At 32.6% G+C, this 20,000-nt stretch overlaps 1 protein-coding gene and 1 long non-coding RNA gene across 2 annotated transcripts in view; both read right to left on the minus strand.

Annotated features, from left to right (window-relative positions):
* LOC145243544 (transketolase-like) overlaps positions 1–20,000 on the minus strand; it is a 229,154-nt gene that overhangs the window by 63,453 nt on the left and 145,701 nt on the right. The window lies entirely within an intron of this gene.
* LOC145243545 (uncharacterized) lies at positions 4,842–7,386 on the minus strand. Its single transcript, XR_013862900.1, has 2 exons — positions 7,346–7,386; positions 4,842–4,916 (listed from the first exon to the last, which is right to left on the minus strand). It is a non-coding gene; the product is annotated as an uncharacterized LOC145243545 (long non-coding RNA).

Below are 20,000 nucleotides of genomic sequence, written 5' to 3' on the forward strand. Positions count from 1 at the left end.
AGGGTATTCAGACATATAGCAATATATCTAGCATATTCTATCTATTATATCAATAAATGTGAGAATGTGTATGTGTGTGTGTGTGAGAAAGAGAGAGAGAGAGAGAAAGAGAGGAAGGAAAATTCTCACCCTATATATTCAACAAATTTTTTATCTACATATTAGAAAATTTGGATATAGGGTATTCAGACGTATGGAAATATATCTAGCATAATCTATCTATTATATCTATAAAAGTGAGAATGTGTGTGTGAGAGAGAAAGAAAGAGAGAGAGAGAGAGAGAACAATTCTCAACCTATATATTCAACTAATTTTTTATCTACAGATTTGAAAATGTGTATATTGGGTATTCAGACATATGTAAATATATCTGGCATAATCTATGTATTATATCTATAAAAGTGTGAATGTGAGTGATGGAAAGAGCAAAACATTCTCAACCTATATTTACAACAAATTGTTTATCTACAGATTTGAAAATTTGTATGTAGGGTATTCAGACATATGGAAATATATCTAGCATAATCTATTATATCTATAAAAGGTAGAATGTGTGTGTGTGTGTGTGTGTGTGTAGGTGTGTGTGTGTGTGTGTGTGTGTGTGTGTAGGTGTGTGTGAGAGAGAACAATTCTCAACCTATATACTCAACAAATTTTTTATCTACAGATTTGAAATTTTGTATATAGGGTATTCAGACATATAGAAATATATCTAGCATAATCTTTCTATTATATCTATAAAAGTGAGAATATGTGTGTGAGAGAGAGAGAGAACAATTCTCAACCTATATATTCCACACATTTTTGGGTACAGATTTGAAAATTTGTATATAGGGTAGGCAGACATATAGAAATATATCTAGCATAATCTATCTATTATATCTATAAAAGTGAGAACTTGTGTGTGTGTGTGAGAGAGAGAGAGAGAGAGAGAGAGAACAATTCTTAACCTACATACTCAACAAATTTTTTACCTACAGCTTAGAAAATTTGTATATAGGGTATTCAGACATATGGAAATATATCTAGCATAATCTATCTATTATAACTACAAAAGTCAGAATGTGTGTGTGTGAGAGAGAGAGAGAGAACAATTCTAAACCTATATATTCAACAAATTTTTTATCTACAGATTTGAAAATTTGTATATAGGGTATTCAGACATATGGAAATATATCTAGCATAATCTATCTATTTTATCTATAAAAGTGAGAATGTGTGTGTGTGAGATAGCGAGAGAGAGAGAGAGAAAAAGAGAGAGAGAGAAAAATTCTCAACCTATACATTCAACAAATTTTTTATCCACAGATTTGAACATTTGTATATAGGGTGTTCAGACATATAGAAATATATCTAGCATAATCTATCTATTATATGTATAAAAGTGAGAATGTGTGTGTGTGTGTGAGAGAGAGGACAATTCTCAACCTATGTATACAACAAATTTTTTATCTACAGATTTCAAAATTTGTATATTGGGCATTCAGACATATTTCAATATATCTGGCATAATCTGTCTATTATATCTATAAAAGTGAGAATGTGTGGGATAGAGAGAGAGAACAATTCTCAACCTATATACTCAACAAATTTTTTATCTACAGATTTGAAAATTTGTATATAGGGTATTCAGACATATGGAAATATATCTAGCATAATCTATTATATCTATAAAAGTGAGAATGTGTGTGTGTGTGTGAGAGAGAGAGAGAGAGAGAGAGAGAGAGAGAGAGAGAGAGAGAGAGAGAGAGAGAGAGAGCAATTCTCAACCCATATACTCAACAAATTCTTTATCTACAGATTTTAAAATTTGTATATAGAGTATTCATACAAATAGAAATATATCTAGCATAATCTTTCTATTATATCTATAAAAGTGAGAATGTGTGTGAGAGAGAGAGAGAGAGAGAGAGAGAGAGAGAGAGAGAGAGAACAGTTCTCAACCTATACATTCAACAAATTTTTTATCTACAGATTTGAAAATTTGAATATAGGGTATTCAGAAATATCGAAATATATCTAGCATAATCTATTATATCTTTAAAAGTTAGAATGTGTGTGTGTGAGAGATAGAGAGAACAATTCTCAACCTATGCACTCTACAAATTTTTTATCTACAAATTAGAAAATTTGTATATAGGGTATTCAGACATATGGAAATATATCTAGCATAATCTATCTATTATATCTATAAAAGTTAGAATGTGTGTGTGTGAGGTAGCGAGAGAGAGAGAGAGAGAGAGTAAGAACAATTTTCAACCTATATATTCAACAAATATTTGATCTACAGATTAGAAAATTTGTATATAGGGTATTCAGACATATGGAAATATATCTAGCATAATCTATCTATTATATCTCTAAAATTGAGAATGTGTGTGTGAGAGAGAGAGAGAACAATTTTCAACCTATATACTCAACAAATTTTTTATCTACAGATTTGAAAATTTGTATATAGGGTATTCAGACATATGGAAATATATCTAGAGTAATCTATCTATTATATCTATAAAAGTGAGAATGCGTGTGTGTGTGAGAGAGAGCGACACAGAACAATTCTCAACCTATATATTCAACAAATTTTTTATGTACAGATCTGAAATATCCCATTTGTATAGAAGTAGAAATCTTGATACCTACTCTGATACCTAATAAAAGAAAGGACACTCTTTAGGGCGGATTTTGATTATAACAAGTCACTAATTAGAAATTATAATAAACATTCAAATAATTTAAGAATTTTACCAAAATAAAATTGCATGGTAATCACCCAATTTCTGCCACAAAATTTTGATTGGCAGAACTCATAAACATAAAATATATATTTTCTAATTTCATCTTTTTTTTTCTTTTTACATAATCTGGTTTGATGTTTTCCCAAATATTCAAATCACTATATTTTGCTGCTTAATATCAAATACAGCAACTGAGTTATTTTTATGCATCAAACAATTACATTTTCTCATTCATCCAAACTAATCACTGAACATCAATTTCATATTTTCTTCACTAAAATATTACTGTGCTTGATGTCATCAAGTGGAGCGGATCATTTTTTTTTCATTTGTTCACACATTTTTCCAATTTATATATATTTTGTTAAAGATTCTTAGCCTATGTCATTGCATACCAATCTGTTTATTAAAAGTTAAGGTTCACTGTAAACACATATGTTACACCAAAATAAAAACGCTTCAGATAATGTCTTGATATTCAATTCAGTTTCTCACATGACATCTTATGAAGTTAGTAGAAATGTTACAGACTTTTGAATCTCAAACACTTTCAATACTGTGCACTGATATTTTCTTTTTTGCAATATAAGCACATTCATGATTTTTTTTACAAACGTTAAAAACTTTCACATTGTGTAGCAATATACTGAAACAATTATAAAAATATTTGTTTTTATTTTGAATGATGCAGGGCATCCGAAGAGAGATTTTTCTAACAAAATGAAAGTATAATTTTTAGCAATAGGTATCTAGGAAAAGGCCACTACATATGTTATAAGTTCCAAATTTCCACAACCTGGCAAATACTGGTACACGCTAGCAAATTTAGATTTGCAATTACAGAATATGATTCTAATTTTTTCCTTTGCTCTTTATTCTAACACTACACTAAGTTTACTGTGTTATTTCGCTACAGTTGATATTGTGTAGAACAATAAGAAAATCATAGTGAACAATGCATTCAACAAAATTTCACACACATTTCTAGATACCTATATCTAATAAGTTCAAAAGAAAGGACACACTTAGGGAGGTATTTTGGTGGTCAAGTCACTAATAAGAGATTAGCTGGTTTCCCGGCATAGCCCAGGATATAATAAAGATTGACTGAAATACATGTTCTAGCTGGTTTCTAGGCGTTGCCAGGGATGTAATATAGAAACATTATGTTGTATATTACCTGTTCTCTTCTCCCTAAGGTAAAACAATTTCATATACATGCTGTAAATTACCTATGCTAGGGATAAAACATGAACAATACCAGTCCTAGGGTAGATAAAACAAATAATACATAGAGATGAAAGATTCCTCTCCCCTAAGAATAAAACATATGTTCAATATCTGCTTTTGTTTTTTCATTGTTTATACGGTCCCGAGCAACGCCGGGTAGCCCTGCTAGTAATATATAAAAGGCAAAAATCGGTGTGTATGTATGTATGTATGTATGTTTGTTTGTAACGCTAAAACTTTTGACAGACACAACCAAAGTTGACAAATTAGGTATCATATTGCACCTTGATCACACGCATGACAAATATCGAAATTTCACGTCAAACGGACAATTAGAAGGGGGTGAACTGATCATTTTCTCCCAGGGGGGGCCCCACAAAAAACCTGTCATTTTAACGTTATTCATTACGTGTCACGTGACGTGACGTCAGCTCAGTAAAATGTCGGCTGCGGCTGAGGTACGTTAAAACTGCCTTCGGAGGAGAAATTGATACTATAACACAGTTAAATATTAGTTTTCGACTCGAACCGTTATTACCAACGGAATTATCGCACTCCAAAAATCAAAATCCCAAAATTACACGAAAATTGACGTAGGGAAAATGTTTTTATTTTTGCTTGAAGTTTTTTGCCGGCGAAGATGACTTTGCTCTTTGTAAAACATGTAAACAAAGATTTAGCCATTTTGTTTATACATTCTAACTCTGTTAACTTGAAGGGGGAGGGGTGGGTATCAGTATCAGGCCGCTTATGTAAACGAAAATTAGGTCGCGTGCACAGTTTTCCAAAGAACACTTTCTCTCTCTCTCGCCGTCTTTCTCTCTCTCTCTCACCGTCTTTCTCTCTCTCTCTCACCGTCTTTCTCTCTCTCTCTCTCTCTACCACTTTCCTAACTCTCTCTATCACCATATTTCTCTCTCTCACTCTCTTCACTCTCTCTCTCTCTAGACCTCTTTCTCTTCTCTTTCTCACCCTCTTTATCTACTCTCTCTCTCTCACCCTCTTTCCCTTCTATCTATATTAGCACTTATCAAGGCCAAAAGGCAACGAGGATGAGAGTTCAAACGTGCACAGTAGTGAAATTTGGGAAAGAGGATGGAACAACTTTCTCTTCTGCCTCTCTCTCACACTCTTTATCTTCTCTCTCTCTCACCCTGTTTCTCTTCTCTCTATATTAGCAATTATCAAGGCCAATAGGCAACTCGAGGATCAACTCGACCATGAGAGTTCAAACGTGCACAGTATTCAAATTTGGGAAAGAGGATGGAACAACTTTCTCTTCTGCCTCTCTCTCACACTCTTTATCTTCTCTCTCTCTCACCCTGTTTCTCTTCTCTCTATATTAGCACTTATCAAGGCCAATAGGCAACTCGAGGATCAACTCGACCATGAGAGTTCAAACGTGCACAGTATTCAAATTTGGGAAAGAGGATGGAACAACTTTCTCTTCGGCCTCTCTCTCACACTCTTTATCTTCTCTCTCTCTCACCCTGTTTCTCTTCTCTCTATATTAGAACTTATCAAGGCCAATAGGCAACTCGAGGATAAACTCGACGATGAGAGTTCAAACGTGCACAGTATTTAAATTTAGGAAAGAGGATGGAACAACTTTCTCTTCTGCCTCTCTCTCACACTCTTTATCTTCTCTCTCTCTCTCTCACCCTGAAAGATTCCTCTCCCCTAAGAATAAAACATATGTTCAATATCTGCTTTTGTTTTTACATTGTTTATACGGTCCCGAGCAACGCCGGGTAGCCCTGCTAGTATAATCTATATATATAAAAGCCAAACGTCTGTGTGTATGTATGTATGTTTGTTTGTAACGCTAAAACTTTTGAAAGACGGAACCAAACTTGACAAATTTGGTATCATATCGAAGCCCCATCACCCGGATGACAAATATCGAAATTTCACGTCAAACGGACCACTAGAAGTTGGTCAACTGATCAGTTATCTTCGAGGGGGGCCCCAAAAAAACCTGTCATTATCTATATATATAAAAGACAAATGCTTGTTTGTAACGCTAAAACTTGAGATGAAAGATTCCTCTCCCCTAGGAATAAAACATATGTTCAATATCTGCTTTTGTTTTTTCATTGTTTATACGGTCCCGAGCAACGCCGGGTAGCCCTGCTAGTAATATATAAAAGCGAAACGTCTGTGTGTATGTATGTATGTTTGTTTGTAACGCTAAAACTTTTGACAGACACAACCAGAGTTGACAAATTAGGTATCATATTGAAGCTCCATCACCCGGATGACAAATATCGAAATTTCACGTCAAACGGACCAGTAGAAGGGGGTCAACTGATCGTTTTTCTCCCAGGGGGGCCCCCCAAAAAACCTGTCATTTTAATGTTATTATTACGTAATCCAAAAACGCTTAGTCATGTCACGTGACGTGACGTCAACATCCAGTAATGGCGAACAAATGTAAATAACAACTTTTTTTCCCGATACTTTGGCAATTTCTCTTCTCCTTCGTTATATATCTTATTAAACTTAATGACAATGTCTCCAACGTGATTAACTGGTTAAAAATAGTATTTATACAAGAGTTTTAACGAAAAATGTCAAGAAAAAATGTACAGGAATAAAAAAATTGAGCTTTCAAAATATTCGTCGATAATAAAACCGATCTTTATATTTACGCTAGCCATTTTGTATATTACCACGTGACCTCCTATCTCTTAAACTGGAGGGGGGGGGGATCCACTTGAATCCAACAAAACAAGTAATTTTTTTTTCTATTATATATACATTATTTTCTATAAAATTAAGTGTAGACTTTATAATTAAAACCAAAAATGTTATTCATACGTAAAAAAAAACGCTTAGTCATGTCACGTGACGTGACGTCAACATCCACTAATGGCGAACAATTGTAAATAACAACTTTTTTCACCAATACTTTTGCAAACAAGAGTTTTAACGAAAAAGGTCAGGAAAAAATGTACAGGAATAAAAAAAATTCAGCTTTAAAAATTTTCGACATTAAGAAAAATATCATAATATTTATGGTAGAAAATAATTAGCCATTTTCTATATTACCACGTGACCTCATACCTCTTAAACTGGAAGGGGGAAGGAGAGGAGGCCGCTTCAAAACCAACACCGTCTTTCTCTTTTTTCTCTCTCTCTCTCTCTCACCCACTTACTCTTCCCTCATTCTCAACCTCTTTCTCTTGACGACATACCACTGGTAAACTGTGGGGGGGGGGAAGAGGCAGCTTCAAAACCAACAAAAACAGTGATCCGTTTCCCAGGCATTATCTCCTATAGATACCCATTTTATTAGAACCGCTTGTGTCCTCTTTCCTAACTCTCTCTCTATCACCATATTTCTCTCTCTCTCTCACTCTCTTCTCTCCATCTAGACCTCTTTCTCTTCTCTTTCTCTCTCTCACCCTCTTTATCTACTCTCTCTCACCCTCTTTCCCTTCTATATATAATAGCACTTATCAAGGCCAATAGGCAACTAGAGGATAAACTCGACGATGAGAGTTCAAATGTGCACAGTAGTGAAATTTGGGAAAGAGGATAGAACAACTTTCTCTTCTGCCTCTCTCTCACACTCTTTATCTTCTCCCTCTCTCTACCCCTGTTTCTCTTCTCTCTATATTAGCACTTATCAAGGCCAATAGGCAACTCGAGGATCAACTCGACGATGAGAGTTCAAATGTGCACAGTAGTGAAATTTGGGAAAGAGGATAGAACAACTTTCTCTTCTGCCTCTCTCTCACACTCTTTATCTTCTCTCTCTCTACCCCTGTTTCTCTTCTCTCTATATTAGCACTTATCAAGGCCAATAGGCAACTCGAGGATAAACTCGACGATGAGAGTTCAAATGTGCACAGTAGTGAAATTTGGGAAAGAGGATAGAACAACTTTCTCTTCTGCCTCTCTCTCACACTCTTTATCTTCTCTCACTCTCTCACCCTGTTTCTCTTCTCTCTATATTAGCACTTATCAAGGCCAATAGGCAACTCGAGGATCAACTCGACGATGAGAGTTCAAACGTGCACAGTATTCAAATTTGGGAAAGAGGATGGAACGACTTTCTCTACTGCCTCTCTATCACACTCTTTATCTTCTCTCTCTCTCACCCTGTTTCTCTTCTCTCTATATTAGCACTTATCAAGGCCAATAGGCAACTCGAGGATCAACTCGACCATGAGAGTTCAAACGTGCACAGTATTCAAATTTGGGAAAGAGGATGGAACAACTTTCTCTTCTGCCTCTCTCTCACACTCTTTATCTTCTCTCTCTCTCACCCTGTTTCTCTTCTCTCTATATTAGCACTTATCAAGGCCAATAGGCAACTCGAGGATCAACTCGACCATGAGAGTTCAAACGTGCACAGTATTACAATTTGGGAAAGAGGATGGAACAACTTTCTCTTCTGCCTCTCTCTCACACTCTTTATCTTCTCTCTCTCTCTACCCCTGTTTCTCTTCTCTCTATATTAGCACTTATCAAGGCCAATAGGCAACTCGAGGATCAACTCGACGATGAGAGTTCAAACGTGAACAGTAGTCAAATTTGGGAAAGAGGATGGAACAACTTTCTCTTCTGCCTCTCTCTCACACTCTTTATCTTCTCTCTCTCTCTCTCTCTCACCCTGAAAGATTCCTCTCCCCTAAGAATAAAACATATGTTCAATATCTGCTTTTGTTTTTTCATTGTTTATACGGTCCCGGGCAATGCCGGGTAGCCCTGCTAGTAATATATAAAAGGCAAAAATCTGTGTGTATGTATGTATGTTTGTTTGTAACGCTAAAACTTTTGACAGACACAACCAAAGTTGACAAATTAGGTATCATATTGCACCTTGATCACCCGCATGACAAATATCGAAATTTCACGTCAAACGGACAATTAGAAGGGGGTGAACTGATCATTTTTCTCCCAGGGGGGGCCCCCAAAAAACCTGTCATTTTAACGTTATTCATTACGTGTCACGTGACGTGACGTCAGCTCAGTAAAATGTCGGCTGCGCTGAGTTAGATAAAAGCTGCCTTCGCGGAGTAATTGATACTATAACACAGTTAAATATTAGTTTTCGACTCGAACCGTTATTACCAACGGAATTATCGCACTCCAAAAAGCAAAATCCCAAAATTACACGAAAATTGACGTAGGGAAAATGTTTTTATTTTTGCTTGAAGTTTTTTACCGGCGAAGGTGATTTTGCTCTTTGTAAAACATGTAAACACAGCTTTAGCCACTTTGTCTTTACTCTGTTAAACTTGAAGGGGGAGGGGTGGGTATCAGTGTGAGGACGCTTATGTACACGAAAATTACAGTATACTAAAAATCATATTCGACAGTTTAAAGGCTTTCACATTATTATTATTAAAAATATTAAAAATAAAACTGTGTTTATTAAATAAATATTAATATTAAACATATATTAAAATGTGTTTGCCCTCTTCTCTCACTCTCTCTCTCTAGCCATTTCCTTTATTACCACGTGACCTCCTGTCTCTAAAACTGGAAAGGTGGGGGGGGGGGAATTGCGCTAGAAACCAACAAAACCAGTAATTTCCTTTTTTATATTAGTAACTCTACTACCTATTTTTTTTTAAATATATTTTATATACATTAATTTTTTTTTTAAAATTAAATGTAGACTTTACAATGAAAACCAAAAAAAAAAATAAAAAAAAAAAAATTTGAAATCTTTCATTCGCGCCATTCCCATGATATCAGATTCTACTGGATTTTCATGTTAGTTGGACGTTCGTATTAAATACATAGATTCAAAAAAATATTCATAAAATACATGTATGACAAATAATTTTTATCAAAGGCAAGATGTTTATTCAGCTCTAAAACCATATACTGCTTATCGATGTATAGGAACATTCTAGATGGCGTCTTATTCTCTCCATAACACGGTAAACTCGCTTAATTGCTTCCAAATTCGTAAGTGTAGACTATTTGTTATATATTTGTTTTATGAAAACTTCTCCAATTAACTACTCACGTATTTTCATTTCTTAGTTAAATAACTATTGTTTACACTTAAAAGTACAAAATCTGTTAATTTATTATTTCTATTTATGTATTGTTTATCATTAAGGTAATAGTGCATAGAGCGCTCCGTTATGTTTATAAAGCCATTCTTAATCTAGCACGGATCACTCTCTGCACTAGCACCTTTAAAAAAACACGGAACATATAGGACATTAAAATATGAATAGAACTTTTCATATTTTTAACCTACGATAACCTTTTTTATTTTTATTATAAAAGCAATATAAAAAAGAATAAATAGCGATGTATTGGAAACTTCAAGATGGCGTCTTATTCTATCTTTAACACGGTAAGTGTGGGAAAAGATGTTATAAATAAAAAACCGGATAAATTCTGTTAAAAACTCGCTCACGATATGTTACCGTGACATAGGTTGACATATATTCGGCGGGTTTTTAATAGTATTTTGTATAGTTTTTTATTTATAACACTTTTTTCCATACTTACGGTGTTAAAGAGGGTGTGAGACGCTATCTTGATTTTTCGAATACATCGATAAACACTGTATGTTTTTCGAGCTGAATAAATATGTTACATTGAATAAAAACACAAAAAATATATCCAGTTTGATAGAAAAGTAACTTATCTTGCCTTTGATAACGTTTATTTGTTATATATTTGTCTTTTGACAACTTTTTTGAATCTATGTGTACAGTAATACAAACCCAAATATTTTTTTTTTTTAAACAGTAATGAATTTTCAGAACTCAATATTTTTCAATTTTTTAATTTTTAAAATCTATCAAAATTTTTCTATTGATTCTATTTTTACGATATTTTCAGGGTCAATGTGAAATTTTATGTTCTTTCCAATAAATCGAATATAATATTTTAGACAATCGTTTTTTTTTTTTAAATTCACGACCCCCCCCCCATCCCAATTTTTAAGTGTCTATTAAAAAGTAAATACTTAATTTAGTAACCCGATAGTAAATAATTAATGAAGTTTAAAACCTTTTTTTTAAACCACGTTATTTGTTTTTTCTTTTTTTTTTTTTATGGAATCTTGGTCCTTGCTCCTTTAATTGAAAAAAAAATTAGGGCTTGAATTACATTTTTCGAGGAGTTATATTGACTGCTTTCTTTTTCTTTATAGAACTTAATAACATTTATTTATTTCATATGCTAATATTTTTGGAATTTTACAATACACTTTATTACAAATACTTCTGGCAACAGTTATTTATTTAACTCATATGCTAATACTTTTTGGGTAAAAATATTTTGTTTCCATGTTTTCGGAATTTATTTTTTTTTTTACCTTTTTTTATAATTTTTAATAGCATTTTCTTTTTAAATTACAACGTTAATGTTTATGAATATTGAAATAAAATACATGTGTTTATTATTAAAAATAATTATTAATATTTAAAATAATAATATGTGTTTATTATTAAAAATATATATTAATATTTAAAATAATTAAATGTGTTTATTATTAAAAATAAATATTAATATTTAAAATAAAATAACATGTGTTTATTATTAAAAATAAATATTAATATTTAAAATAAAATAATCAGTGTTTATTATTAAAAATAAATATTAACATTTAAAATAATAAAAGGTGTTTATTATTAAAAATAAATATTAATATTAAAAATAAAATGTGTTCATTATTAAAAATAAATAATAGTATTTAAAATAATAAAATGTGTTCATTATTAAAAATAAATATTAATATTAAAATAAAAATGTGTTTATTATTAAAAATAAATATTAATATTCAAATAAAAATGTTTTTATTATTAAAAATAAATATTAATATTTAAAGTAGAATAAAATGTGTTTATTATTATAAATAAATATTAATATTTAAAATGAAATGTGTTTATTATTAAAAATAAATATTTATATTTAAAATAATAAAATGTGTTTATTATTAAAAATAAATATTAATATTAAAATGTGTTTATTATTAAAAATAAATATTAATATTTAAAATAATAAAATGTGTTTATTATTAAAACGGGCACACTTAAAAAGAAAAGAACCCCCTCCCTAATGCAGGAGAGAGAATGCTCCCTGCTTGATCCCCTTCTTTCGTTGGATGACTGCCACCTCCCTATAGCGAGGGGTAAAAAAAAAAAAAAATCACCCCTTCAGCCCTTCCCTAATCTGCGTAGCACGGCTCCCTCTTACAGGGAGGGAAGGTCAACAGGTGGAGGAAAAATAGTCAACGCAGGTCATACCGCCTGACCAGCTAAAATCGCCTTTTTATATAAGGCAGACAGTCAGACTATTTGCCTTGAGGGCGGGCTAAGCCCTCCTACCCCCCCCCCCCAAGCTGAGAGCTGGGGAAACTTCTCTCAGAAGGGGTATGGGAGGACAGGGAGACCTTCCCTCTTTCAACTAAGAGATAGATATCCTTTTGTATGGTTGATTGACCCCCCCCCCCCTGTCGGTTCCGCTTACTCCATTCGGAAAGAGATCAACCTTACACACACAAAAAAAAAAATATGGGGAGAGAGAAGCCTTCCCGGGCCCCCTTTCTGGGAGGAGAAGTTCCCCGGCTCCTACCTTTTGGGGAGTGCTCAGCCCGCCCTCCAGTCAACCAAATAAAAAAAAAATTTACCCATCCCACCTTTGTGGGAAGAGTGCTCAGCAAACCTTCTGAGCCACCATAAAAAAAAGTTTCCTTCCCCAAGATGGGAAGGGAACGAGAAAGGAAAATTCTTAAAAATACATGGTCCACACACGGTCTAACCCCTGGGGATATAAAATAAACTTCTCATATACACCGACACACACAGACAGTCTGATTGATTCTTTGTTCAACAGATTATAAGAATAAAACACTGAGCCAACATTAACAATTCTGACTTATCATTCAGACATGATTACGAAACTTTTCCCAGAAGGAAAAGAATGCGAAATGCGCCATGGAAAAACCCTTTGTGTTACATACATGTTGGAGAGAGTCTTAAAAATAACTGTACAACGCAGGGTATACCACCCGCCTCCTTCAGATTGGTTTGGACAAAAATGAAATTAAAAGGAAACGAAATTAGAAACAGTCAGTTCTTTCTTATGCATCAAACAATTACATTTTCTGATATTCATTCAAACTAATTACTGAAAATCAATTATATATTTTCTTTACTAAAATATTACTGTTCTTGATTTCACCAAGTGGTGCGGATCTGTTTTTTACATTAACAATGTGCACAATATTTGAAGAATAAAGATATTTTTGTTTTTGTGTTTTAGGTGGTGAAGGTGATCTGGGGAGTGTTCTTTTTTTTTTCACAAAAAAGGTACTTTTTACGAATGGGTATCCAAGAAAATTACAGTATTTTGTCAGAAATTAAGGTTTTCATTGACCACTCTCAATACTATCAGAAATGAACAAAGTTAATTAAACAATCTACACAATACAAACTAACTGTTTTGTTGGCTTTTTATTCTAACTCCAAACTAACCCATAACTACATTTTCCTTTTATTTTGCAAATTTGATTTCCTTTAGTTTATATTGTGTAGCTGAATCAGAAATTGATTTAACTTTTGTCATTTGTAGTTAACATGCTATCAGCGCAATTACTACAGTGTAATCACACATGATCTACCAAAATAAAAACACTTCAGATAAAGTCTTAAATAGAATTCAGTTCCTTACATGACATCTGATGAAGTCAGTACAAACGTTACAAACTAATACTTGAAAAACAATTTGACATTTACTGTACTACAATATCACATTTGTATAGAAGTAGAAATCTGGATACCTATTCTGATACCTAATAAAAGAAAGGACACTCTTTGGGGCGGATTTTGATGATAACAAGTCACTAATTAGAAATTATAATAAACATTCAAATAATTTAAGAATTTTACCAAAATAAAATTACTTGGTAATCATCCAATTTCTGCCACAAAATTTTGATTGGCAAAACTAATTTCATCTTTTTTTTTTTTTACATAATCTGGTTTGATGTTTTCCTAAATATTCAAATCACTATATTTTGCTGCTTAATATCAAATACAGCAAATGAGTTATTTTTTATGCATCAAACAATTACATTTTCTCATTCATCCAAACTAATCACTGAACATCAATTTCATATTTTCTTCACTAAAATATTACTGTGCTTGATGTCATCAAGTGGAGCGGAGCATTTTTTTTTTTTTCATTTGTTTACACATTTTTTACAAATGTTTTTGAGAGTCCATACAAAGTTATAAGTGTTCAACATTTTTTTTCATTTGAATATATTTTGTCTAAGATTCTTAGCCTATGTCATTGCATACCAATTTGTTTCTTGAAAGTTAAGTTCACTGTAAAAACATCTGATACACCAAAATCCCTGATACCTGTTTCTTATAAGCGCCAAATAACTATCACTATTTCGATTTGTGTTTCATGAGAACAATTCAATATTGATACATTATAAGAAACATTTCCAGTGCTTTTCTCTTTTTAGCAATAGTTGGTTGATAATTAGAGGACTTAACTAACCCTATACTATGCTTTACTTTGTTTTGTATATATATTTTGTATTGTGTGGAATTAACAAAGATTCATATGCAGGAATCTGTTGATACATTCCAAGAATCCCAATGCGACCAACAAACTTGAAAGACTACAATTTCTTTTTACTACGACCAATAAGAAAGCTCAAGGACTAAGTTGTTGGACTCATCCTGATCACCATTTTAAATTATTGTTAACAGTAAGTTTAACATTTTAAGTACAGAATAATATTTCTTTTGATATTTATAAATTATTATTTTCTGTGACAGATGTTACTTTTTCAATATTGATTGTACCCTCTTTTGTGTTTTTAAATTTTGCATACAATAATATTAAGCACACCATACCAAGACCACTATTTCAGCATCTAATAAACTGCCTACCAAGACCAATGTTTTCAAGTGACAATGGAGAGTATTCATGTCATGTTTCACACTTTTATGTTTTGAAATATTTTGCTGCTTAATATCAAATTCAGCAGATGTTTACTTTGTTTTGTGTATATACTTTATATTAGGTAGAATAAACAAAACTTAATTTCGCTACCATCATTATTTGTAGTGACATGCACTGTTAACATAAATAAAATCACTGGTGACAATCCCTGATACCTGTTTCGTATAAGCACCAAATAACTATGATAATGTGTTATTGTTGATACATTATAATAAACATTTCCATTGACTGGTCGTTTGCTTAGCTTAGGTTTACATCATTTTTTCACAATGTTTCTCTACTTGCTTTCAGCATGAGAGCAGATCATATTCTACACATGTTTCATGCATATCACACAAACTTATAATATTTGATCAACATTTGACTAACAATTTTACAAAAAAGACCTACCACCTTAAGGGGGTTAAAGGTAAGGCTCCCCACATAACCATAAAAGAAAGCCGCCCTCCCCCCCCATACAGTGGGAAAGAGCTCCCTTCCCATTCTGGAGCAGAGAAGGGGCAAGGAAAACTCTTAAACATAAATGGTCAACGGAGGGTATACACCCTGGGAAACTAAAAGAGCCTTTTTATACACATCATCAGATGGCAAAACTTAAAAAGATAAAGAGAGCTATAGCAAGCTGGTCTAATAAACAGGTTTACACTACACTCAAGTTTACTTCAGACCCCTATTTCCTCCGTGCGAATAAGGTCATGACCCCCCGTCCCCAAGTGCAGGGAGGTTGCCCATCTCCCCTCCGGGCAAACTTAAAAAAAAAAAAAATACTCCCTCCCTAAGGCAGGAGAGGGTAGACTTCCTGCCCCATCCCCTTAGTTGGTTGGATGATCAGTCACCTCCCTATACCGAGGGGTAAAAAATAAAAGCAAATCACCCCTTCAGCCCTTCCCTAATCTGCGTAGCAGGGAGGGAAGGTCAACAGGTGGAAGAAAAATGGTCAACGCAGAGCATACCGCCTGACAAGCTAAAATCGCCTTTTTATATACGGCAGACAATCAGACTCTGATTGCCTGGAGGGCGGGCTGAGCAATGAATGTGGAAGCCGGGGAACTTCTCTCAGAAGGAGGATGGGAGGCCCAGGGAGCCTTCGCTCTCCTCCTAAGAGAGGGATATCCTCTTACTCCCTTCGGAAAGAGATCAACCTTACACAAAACAAAAAATATGGGAAGAGAAGCCTTCCCGGGCCCCCCTCCCCCTTCTGGGAGGAGAAGTTTCCCGGCTCCAACCTTTTTTTTGGGGGGGGGGGGCTAAGCCTGTCCTCCAGGCAACCAAATGAAAAAGAAATTTACCCATCCCACCTTTGTAGGAAGTGTGCTCAGCCCACCTTCTGAGCCACTGTGAAAGTTTCCTTCCACCAAAACGGAAGGGAACGAGGAAGGAAAAGTCTCTGAGAATCTTCATGCAATTTCTTTGACAAAGAAACTGTTTTCACTTGATTCCACACAAAATTTTTATTGCTTTTTCATCTATGGTCTTATATTAGGATTTCTTTATGCATGTTATTTTATTTAAGAGTACTAAATAGCTTTTCAGTTTCTGGAGACTCTTTCAACTGTCTGGATTCTGCAGCAACGTTGTGGAGTGATATGTAAAACATAAATTGGTACTTTATAACAATAGGTATGCAGAATTCTAACTCGCCAGTGTTGATCGTTTCAATTATTTACAAATTCACCAGGTCCTGGATATGACCATAAACTGTATCCAAACGTGGGGCTTTGTGAAGTGTGAAGCCACTATTTAATTGCTATTGCTACCAGGTCCACTCTGATCTGGAGTGGTAGTACCTGTTAGGGTCCCAATTATGAGTTAAATAGAAACCAACATTAAATAAACAAATATATTCTAGGAAAAAAAAATGTCACTAGATTTGGCATGAAATAACCTGATATAGTGTTGATATGTCATAAAACAAAATGAACCAACAAATTCACCAATCGACACAATATCAACAAATGTATCTTTCTTTTCCTTTTTCTGTACTTATTTCTTGGTACTAAGCTTATCATTAACTAACCCTGACATTTCTTTTACTTTGTTTTGTGTATATATTTTATTTTGTGTAGAATAACCAAAAAGACATTTCGCTACCACATTTGCAGCGAAATGTTAGCATACATAAAATCACTGGTGACAACCCATGATGTTTTTTCTTATGAACACCAAATAACCAACACGCTTTCCATTGGTTTTTCATGATAACAATTTAATATTGATAAATTATAATAAACATGTCCATTACTTTTCTTTTTTTATCAATAAATATACTTGGTTGATAATTAGAGAACACAATGTTTATTGTAATAAAACTTGTGATCTATAACATCCAACTCTAAAAATTAAACTTTCCTTTCTCAATTGAAACAAACAACATACCCCACACTATGTTCCTAAAAATGAGGATTTTACTATTGTGTTTACATAATTTTTTAGCTATGTTTCTCTTACTTTCAGCATGAGATCATTTTCTACACGTGTTTCATGCATACCACACAAACATTTTACCTCTGACATTTTTATTTTTTTTCCAATTTCCTTTCACCATGAACATTATCATTAGTACAGTTTTCATTTAAAATGAAGCTGTACATGGTTACTATTACTTGGAAAGCAGATCTAAAAAAAAAAAAATAAATAAATGTTTTCACTTGGAAAATTTACGATTTATAGATCTCGGATTTGGCCCTTCTTCACCTTTTATCTTATATTTGTAAATATTGTATATATAAACTTTTTTCTTATTTCTCCAATGTTATTTCATTCATGCAATTTCATAATCCACCAACATTGTATAAGATTCAATTCCATTTGACACTTGAAAACAACTTTTTATATAGTAAACAACATTTATTTCTTTTCAGACATATTCTTATTTTATTTTATTTCCAGTACTATGTTTTATTTCATTTTGTGGACACTCATTTACCTCTCTGGGATGCTGCAGGGAACATGTAGAGTGATATATCAAACAAGAAGTGGTACTTTATGACAATAGGTATCTAGGATTTACACATACAAGTGTTGATAGTTTGAAATATTTACAGACTAACATTTTACACAATATAAACACATGTACCTTTTTTTTTTCTTTTCCTTTGCTTATTTCTCGAACCTAAACTTATTAACTAAACCTAAACTTTGTTTACTGCATTTTGTGTATATATTTTATATTGGGTGAAATAAACAAAACTTAATTTGGCTAATATCATTTGTAGTGGCATGCACTATTGACATATATAAAATCACAGGTGATAATCCTTGATTCCAGTTTCGTATAAGCACAAAATATCTATCATTATTTCGATTTGTTGTTCATGATAAAAATTTAATATTGATACATTGTAATAAACATTTCCATTGCTTTTATCTTTTTATCAATACATATACTTGGTTGATAATTAGAGGACACAACTAACCCTATACTCTGCTTTACTTTTTTTTGTATATATATTTTGTATTGTGTGGAATTAACAAAAATTCATATGCAGGAATCTGTTGATACATTCCAAGAATCCCAATGCGACCAACAAACTTGAAAGACTACAATTTCTTTTTACTATGACCAATAAGAAAGCTCAAGGACTAAGTTGTTGGACTCATCCTGATCACCATTTTAAATTATTGTTAACAGTAAGTTTAACATTTTAAGTACAGAATAATATTTCTTTTGATATTTATAAATTACTATTTTCTGTGACAGATGTTACTTTTTCAATATTGATTGTACCCTCTTTTGTGTTTTTAAATTTTGCATACAATAATATTAAGCACACCATACCAAGACCACAATTTCAGTATCTAATAAACTTCCTACCAAGATCAATGTTTTCAAGTGACAACGGAGAGTATTCATGTTATGTTTCACATTTTTATGTTTTGAAATATTTTGCTGCTTAATATCAAATTCAGCAGATGAGTTCTTTCTTATGCATCAAAAAATTACATTTTCTGATACTCATTCAAACTAATTACTGAAAATCAATTTCATATTTTCTTTACTAAAATATTACTATGCTTGATTTCATCAAGTGGTGCGAATCTGTTTTTTACACTAACAATGTGCACATTTTTTGAAGAATAAAGTTTTTTTTTTTTTTTAAGGTGGTGAAGGTGATCCGGGGAGTGTTTTTTTTTTTTTTTTTTTTTTTTTCCAAAAAAGGTACTTTTTACGAATGGGTATCCGAGAAACATTCAGTATTTTGTCAGAAATTAAGATTTTCATTGACCACTCTCAATACTATCAGAAATGAACAATCTACACAATACAAACTAACTGTTTTGTTGGCTTTTTATTCTAACTCCAAACTAACCCATAACTACATATTTCTTTTATTTTGCAAATTTGATTTCCTTTAGTTTATATTGTGTAGCTGAATCAGAAATTGATTTAACTTTTGTCATTTGTAATTAACATGCTTTCAGCGCAATTACTACAGTGTAATCACACATGATATACCAAAATAAAAACACTTCAGATAAAGTCTTCTTACATAGAATTCAGTTTCTTACATGACATCTGATGAAGTCAGTACAAACGTTACAAACTAATACTTGAAAAACAATTTGACATTTACTGTACTACAATATCACATTTGTATAGAAGTAGAAATCTGGATACCTATTCTGATACCTAATAAAAGAAAGGACACTCTTTGGGGCGGATTTTGATGATAACAAGTCACTAATAAGAAATTATAATAAACATTCAAATAATTTAAGAATTTTACCAAAATAAAATTGCATGGTAATCACCCAATTTCTGCCACAACATTTTGATTGGCAAAACTCATAAACAGAAAATATATATTTTCTAATTTCATCTTTTTTTTTTACATAATCTGATTTGATGTTTTCCTTAATATTCAAATCACTATTTTTTTGCTGCTTAATATCAAATACAGCAAATGAGTTATTTTTTATGCATCAAACAATTACATTTTCTCATTCATCCAAACTAATCACTGAACATCAATTTCATATTTTCTTCACTAAAATATTACTGTGCTTGATGTCATCAAGTGGAGCGGATCATTTTTTTTTCATTTGTTCACACATTTTTCCAATTT

The sequence above is a fragment of the Euprymna scolopes genome, chromosome 22 (assembly GCF_053919585.1).
Source record: "Euprymna scolopes isolate OS-2025 chromosome 22, ASM5391958v1, whole genome shotgun sequence".
NCBI lineage: Eukaryota > Metazoa > Mollusca > Cephalopoda > Sepiida > Sepiolidae > Euprymna > Euprymna scolopes.